Source organism: Budorcas taxicolor, chromosome 11 (genome assembly GCF_023091745.1).
Source record: "Budorcas taxicolor isolate Tak-1 chromosome 11, Takin1.1, whole genome shotgun sequence".
In the NCBI taxonomy this organism is placed as follows: domain Eukaryota; kingdom Metazoa; phylum Chordata; class Mammalia; order Artiodactyla; family Bovidae; genus Budorcas; species Budorcas taxicolor.
In genome coordinates, this window is record NC_068920.1 from 21,617,221 (window position 1) to 21,623,479 (window position 6,259).

Genomic DNA, 6,259 nt, shown 5'->3' on the forward strand with positions numbered 1-6,259 from the left:
GAATTTATGTGAAAGAGGAGAGTGAAATAGTGAAAGAGGAGAGTGAAAAAGTTGGCTTAAAGCTCAACATTCAGAAAATGAAGATCATGGCATCCGGTCCCATTGCTTCATGGGAAATAGATGGGGAAACAATGGAAACAGTGTCAGACTTCATTTTTTTGGGCTCCAAAATCACTGTGGATGGTGATTGCAGCCATGAAATTAAAAGATGCTTACTCCTTGGAAGCAAAGTTATGACCAACGTAGACAGCATATTCAAAAGCAGAGACATTACTTTGCCAACAAAGGTCTGTCTAGGCGAGGCTATGGTTTTTCCAGTGGTCTTGTATGGATGTAACAGTTGGACTGTGAAGAAAGCTGAGTGCCGAAGACTTGATGCTTTTGAACTGTGGTGTTGGAGAAGACTCTTGAGAGTCCCTTGGACTGCAAGGAGATCCAACCAGTCCATTCTAAAGATCAGTCCTGGGTGTTCTTTGGAAGGAATGATGCTAAAGCTGAAACTCCAGTACTTTGGCCACCTCATGCAAAGAATTGACTCATTGGAAAAAACTTTGATGCTGGGAGGGATTGGGAGCAGGAGGAGAAGGGGATGACAGAGGATGATGGCATCACCGACTCGATGGACATGAGTTTGAGTGAACTCCGGGAGTTGGTGATGGACAGGGAGGCCTGGTGTGCTGCGATTCATGGGGTGGCAAAGAGTCGGACACAACTGAGCGACTGAACTGAACTGAACTGAAGATTATGAAGCTCATTCCTGCTGGAACGGTAAAGCAGTGAGTTTGAGTTGGTGAAAAGGTAGGAAGACATGTCATTTAAAGAACAGTTGGAGCTACTGGAACTTAGCATATCTAACGTGATATGCTTAGAAAGAATAAAATCCAGAAAAGCTTTATATTATCCAGAACTTGTGGCTGGAACTGACTTGCATTTACTAATGCAAAAAGTAGGATGGATTGATTTATGTAATTGAAAAGGCCAGGACTAGGCAATGACACCCCACTCCAATACTCTTGCCTGGAAAATCCCATGGATGGAGGAGCCCAGGGGGCTGCAGTCCGTGGGGTTGCTAAGAGTTGGACACGACTGAGCAACTTCACTTTCACTTTTCACTTTCATGCATTGGAGAAGGGAATGGCAACCCACTCCAGTATTTTTGCCTGGAGAATTCCAGGGTTGGGGAGCCTGGTGGGCTGCCGTCTATGGGGTCGCACAGAGTCGGACACGACTGAAGTGACCTAGCAGCAGCAGCAGCAAGCCTGGCATGAAGTTCAACTAATATCCAGATTTCAAATCATGTTATGTGGTCTCTTTCCTATGTCTTTGACTTGGATTTGTTTTGCCTCCTCCTCAGGCTAAAAAATCTCTCCATGAGGTGGTGCCTGAAACTTTGAGTTTTCATTGTTCTAAAGCTAATAACCTGGGGCTTCCCTGGTAACCCAATGGTTAAGACTACACCTTTCAACATAAGGAGTGCAAGTTAGATTCTTGACTGGGGAGTTAAGATTCCACATGCCTCAGTTCAGTTCAGTTCACTTCATTCGCTCAGTTGTGTCCGACTCGTTGCGACCCCATGAATTGCAGCACACCAGGCCTCCCTGTCCATCACCAACTTCTGGAATTCACTCAGACTCACGTCCATCAAGTCGGTGATGCCATCCAGCCATCTCATCCTTTGTTGTCCCCTTCTCCTCCTGCCCCCAATCCCTCCCAGCATCAGAGTCTTTTCCAATGAGTCAACTCTTTGCATGAGGTGGCTAAAGTACTGGAGTTTCAGCCTCAGCGTTAGTCCTTCCAATGAACACCTTCCAATGAAGGACTGATTTCCTTTAGAATGGACTGGTTGGATCTCCTTGCAGTCCAAGGGACTCTCAAGAGTACTCTCCAACACCACAGTTCAAAGGCATCAATTCTTCGGTGCTCAGCTTTCTTCACAGTCCAACTCTCACATCCATACATGACTACTGGAAAAACCATAGCCTTGACTAGACGGACCTCTGTTGGCAAAATAATGTCTCTGTTTTTGAATATGCTATCTAGGTTGGTCATAACTTTGCTTCCAAGGTGTAAGCGTCTTTTAATTCCATGGCTGCAGTCACTATCTGCAGTGATTTTGGAGCCCCCAAAAATAAAGTCTGACACTGTTTCCATTGTTTCCCCATCTATTTCCCATGAAGTAATGGGACTGGATGCCATGATCTTCATTTTCTGAATGTTGAGCTTTAAGCCAACCTTTTCTCTCTCCTCTTTCACTTTCATCAAGAGGCTTTTTAGTTCCTCTTCACTTTCTGCCATAAGGGTGGTGTCATCTGCATATCTGAGGTTACTGATATTTCTCCCATCAATCTTGATTCCAGCTTGTGCTTCTTCCAGCCCAGCGTTTCTCATGATGTACTCTGCACATGCCTCAGGGCCATAAAAAACTGAAACATAAAACAGAAACAATATTGTAACAAATTCAAAAGGATGTGAAAAATGATCTACATCAAAAGAAGTCTTTAAAAAAAGAAATAAAACTAATAACCTAGAGCAAAAAAAGAGCTTTTCTTTCTCAAAAGTTCTATGAAAAAATACATGGAATTGGGTCTCATTGATTTAGTTTTCACCAAATGCCCAGTTATAAACTGACCATTGGGACAGGAATTCTATATATGTTTATCGACAGTTCCAGCAGTGTGTACCTCCAATTGCAAAAAGCCACATGGAATAAGAATGAGGAAAGTGTTGCAGTGAAGGAAAATTAGATGCTGTTACTGGAAGAAGGGTAAGAAGAAGGATGGGTACCAGATAGCAGAAAATGATATTCTTCACCATAAAGGACTGATAACTATTTTCCAAACATTTGTAGTATAGGGCTGTCATGTATTAGAAGGATTAGAACTTTTCTATGTATCCCCAAAGGGGAGAACTGGTGTCAGTGTGCAGAAGTGAAGGGGAAATAAGATTTTTATTTCTACATAAGGAATAATATTCTCATACAGAACCAGTATGGTGTGTGTTGTAAGGTAACTTGTGCCCTGTCACTAGAAGAATTTATGTAAAAACTTGATAGATATTATAGAGGCAATTCCTGTTTTGTATTAAAGAACTGCCCAGGTATATGAGACAATCCCTTCTATTTCCATGACTTCATTATCCTATTTTCTACATGTGTGTGTGTGTGTTCCAGTGCATACACACAACCTTGTGGTTATTAAATCTCCCAAGAGGGAGGTTTAATCCAATTGCTTGATGAGGGCATTATTTAATACCTGTTGTTTTTGAGTTGTTGCGTCTGTGCCTGCTGAATTGATTCCATGTTTCTAGTTCTTCTTAATAGAGCATTAACCATGGTATAAGTAGGTATACATGTGGCAAAGGGGATATAATGCTGACTAGGGGAAAGGAATTGGAAAGACATATGGGTGGGGTCTACTTTATCCTCATGTACAGGTCACTTCCCCAAGCAGACGGATATTCAATTTCCACTTTAAATTCCAGTTCCAGTACCAAACACTGAGAGAATGCAGACTATAAGGAAGAAATAACACTAAAGGGAAGCCCTCAAAGATAATTCCATCATCCATAACACCAGGCGCTTCCTGGCATTATGACTAATAAAACTCCGCGAAAAACATGTTCTAAATATTTTTATGTGCAAAAAATAGAAAATTGTAATAAAATAATGGCTGTTATTTCAAACCATGACTATAAAATGCCCCTGGGAGAGAAATGCCTAATTGTGAAATAAAACAACTTTTGTATCCCTCAGGCAATGTTTTCAAACTATCGCTCTCTCCAAAGTAGTCACTATAATTAGTCCAATTCCCTAGAAGAAATGAAAAGTGTAGGGGAATTCATTTAGGGCCGTAGCTCAGGGCTGTGCCTTGGCTTAGGACCAAATGGACTATTAAAATGTGTGTGTGGAATAAGTGTTATCAGCACTGTGGGTCGGAGGACAACTTCTATCAGGAATTACTTGATATTATCATTGAGTCGTGATAATCATATTATTTTCAGCAGGTAGGCTTAGAGGTATGAATTCTGGGAAGAGCTGGATGACCTTTGATGGAAGTTTATTCCCAATACTGGTGAGCTGTGCCATCTCTGCATGCCTCAGCTTCCCCAGTTCTCAACTGAGGTTAAAAATGACTGCCTATTTAGAAATAGAAAAGCTTTTTAAAAAAAGAAAAAATACTAATGGGCAAGGAGGGAGGAAAAACTTCAAAATTCCTCTTCTATTTCTCCTTGAAATATTTGGAAATGTTGTAGTACTCGATGGGAAAAATATTTGAGAATCATAAAAATCATTATTAGGACAAGTATTTTGTATTTTGCTACCTAGAATTTAAATTCTATCATACTATCTCTAAGGAAGTTTATTCAGAATTATTTTGTGCCTTGTTAGGAAACATTATATTGTTCATTCTATTTTAAAAGCAGATTGTTCAGAACAACATTTAAAGACGAGTTGGGCACTTCCTAGCTTTCAGAGCTCAGTGCTATTTTCCCAAATATGGATGCTGTGCCTTCTGTGTATATTTCCTTTTGACTTTGAATCTGTAGTTATGGCTTCATCCTCTTGATTTGTTCTCATAGAGGGAGTTGAGTATAATCTGTGTCAGTCAAGGACCTTGTGGGAAATTGGCTAATTTGAACAGTGTTTAATAAGGGAGCTATTTACAACATTGTGTTCAGATTGTAGACAAACCACAAGGTATAGTTCAGATGACAGAGGAGAAGAGAACTCAGAGCCCTGAGAGAGAGAAATATGTGGAGAGGGCTGCTTGACAGGAGCTGCAACCTTCAGTCTAAGGACTGAATCCATCCTGCAGTGACTGCAGAAGGGACCTGAGTGAACGACTACCTGACCTTCATCTTTTCCTCTTTCTGATTTCCTGTCTGCTCTAATGGGTTCTCCCTTTGGGGAGTGTAAGAAGCTTGCTGATGGAGTAGTCTGCATTGATTTCTGTCTACTCTCCAATTTCCTCTCTACTCTAATGGATTCTCCCCAGAGAACCCAACCAGAAACCAGAGTGTGAGAAGCTTCTTGATGGAGTGGTCTGTGCACGTCAGCCTCCTGTACTGATCTGTGCACAGTGGAGAAAAGTACAGGGTGGATTTAGGGCTAACAAGAGTTCTGGAACAATCTATAAGCAGAGGAACAATCTGTAACCACCTTTTCAAAAGCAGAGGTGGGGGTAATAAGCTGCTACTATATTTGACTAGATTTGAAACATAAGATTTCATTGTCTTACTGCAGAATAAAGCACACACCCAGGCCTTTTGTCAAGTGACATCATCCATGGCTTTCTGCAGCAAGCCCTCTGCATGACCCAGTCTTGAATCCTCTGCTTGCTTGCATCTGGTTTTTATTTCATCTTTTGCAATATAAACTATAGAAATGATCCCTGAAAGTACAGTCTTGGCCAGTACTTTGGCCACCTGATGCAAAGAACTGAATCATTGGAAAAGACCCTGATGCTGGGAAAGATTGAAGACGGGAGGAAAAGGGGACGACAGAGGATGAGACGGTTGGATCGCATCACTGACTCAATGGACATGAGTTTGAGCAAGCTCTGGGAGCTGGTGATGGACAGGGAAACCTGGTGTGTTGCAGTCCATGGGGTCTCAAAGAGTAGGACAGGACTGAGCGACTGAACTGACTTTGCAACATGAAAGTAATCTGTCTGCACTTAGAAATATCACATATTGGGACACTTTGAAGCACAGTAGTCTTAAAATCATTGGATAGTTTTCAAAAGACTGTGGAGATGTAAAGAAGAGAACACTAGAAGACTCAGGCCATTGAGGGTAACAGTTCAGAGTAACAGGTGATTTTAAAGAACATCCATGGCAAAAAGGAGTATTCTGGAAGATTCTCCTTGTCTTTTTTTTTTCCTCAGCAAATTCAATGAAAACATTTTAAAGTAGTTAACACTAAAGTCCAGAAAACCAAGCATCTTATATGTTTCATTTTTTTCTCCTTTCTCTTTCTTTACTATTAGGCAGTTAGTTTTCTATGTTAGGAGGAATTTCTCCACTTCTTAAATATTGGCTTAGAAAGCCTAAACAATTTCAATAATAATTTTATATGTGATTCTACTTTCTTTAAATTTAATATATCATTATATCAAATGCAATACTTTTATAGGAAACACATCTTGAAATAAACTATCTTTATGTGTTTTAAAGGAACTCCTTAAATACAAAGATATTTCCATTTTTATTTCCTCTCAAATTTCTATTTTGACTGCACTACACAGCAAGTGGGATCTTA

The 6,259-nt window shown here is 40.5% G+C and overlaps 1 pseudogene; it reads right to left on the bottom strand.

The window, feature by feature from the left end:
* Nucleotides 1–5,296: 5,296 nt before the first annotated feature.
* On the bottom strand, nucleotides 5,297–5,406 carry LOC128057117 (uncharacterized; annotated as a pseudogene).
* Nucleotides 5,407–6,259: the final 853 nt, after the last annotated feature.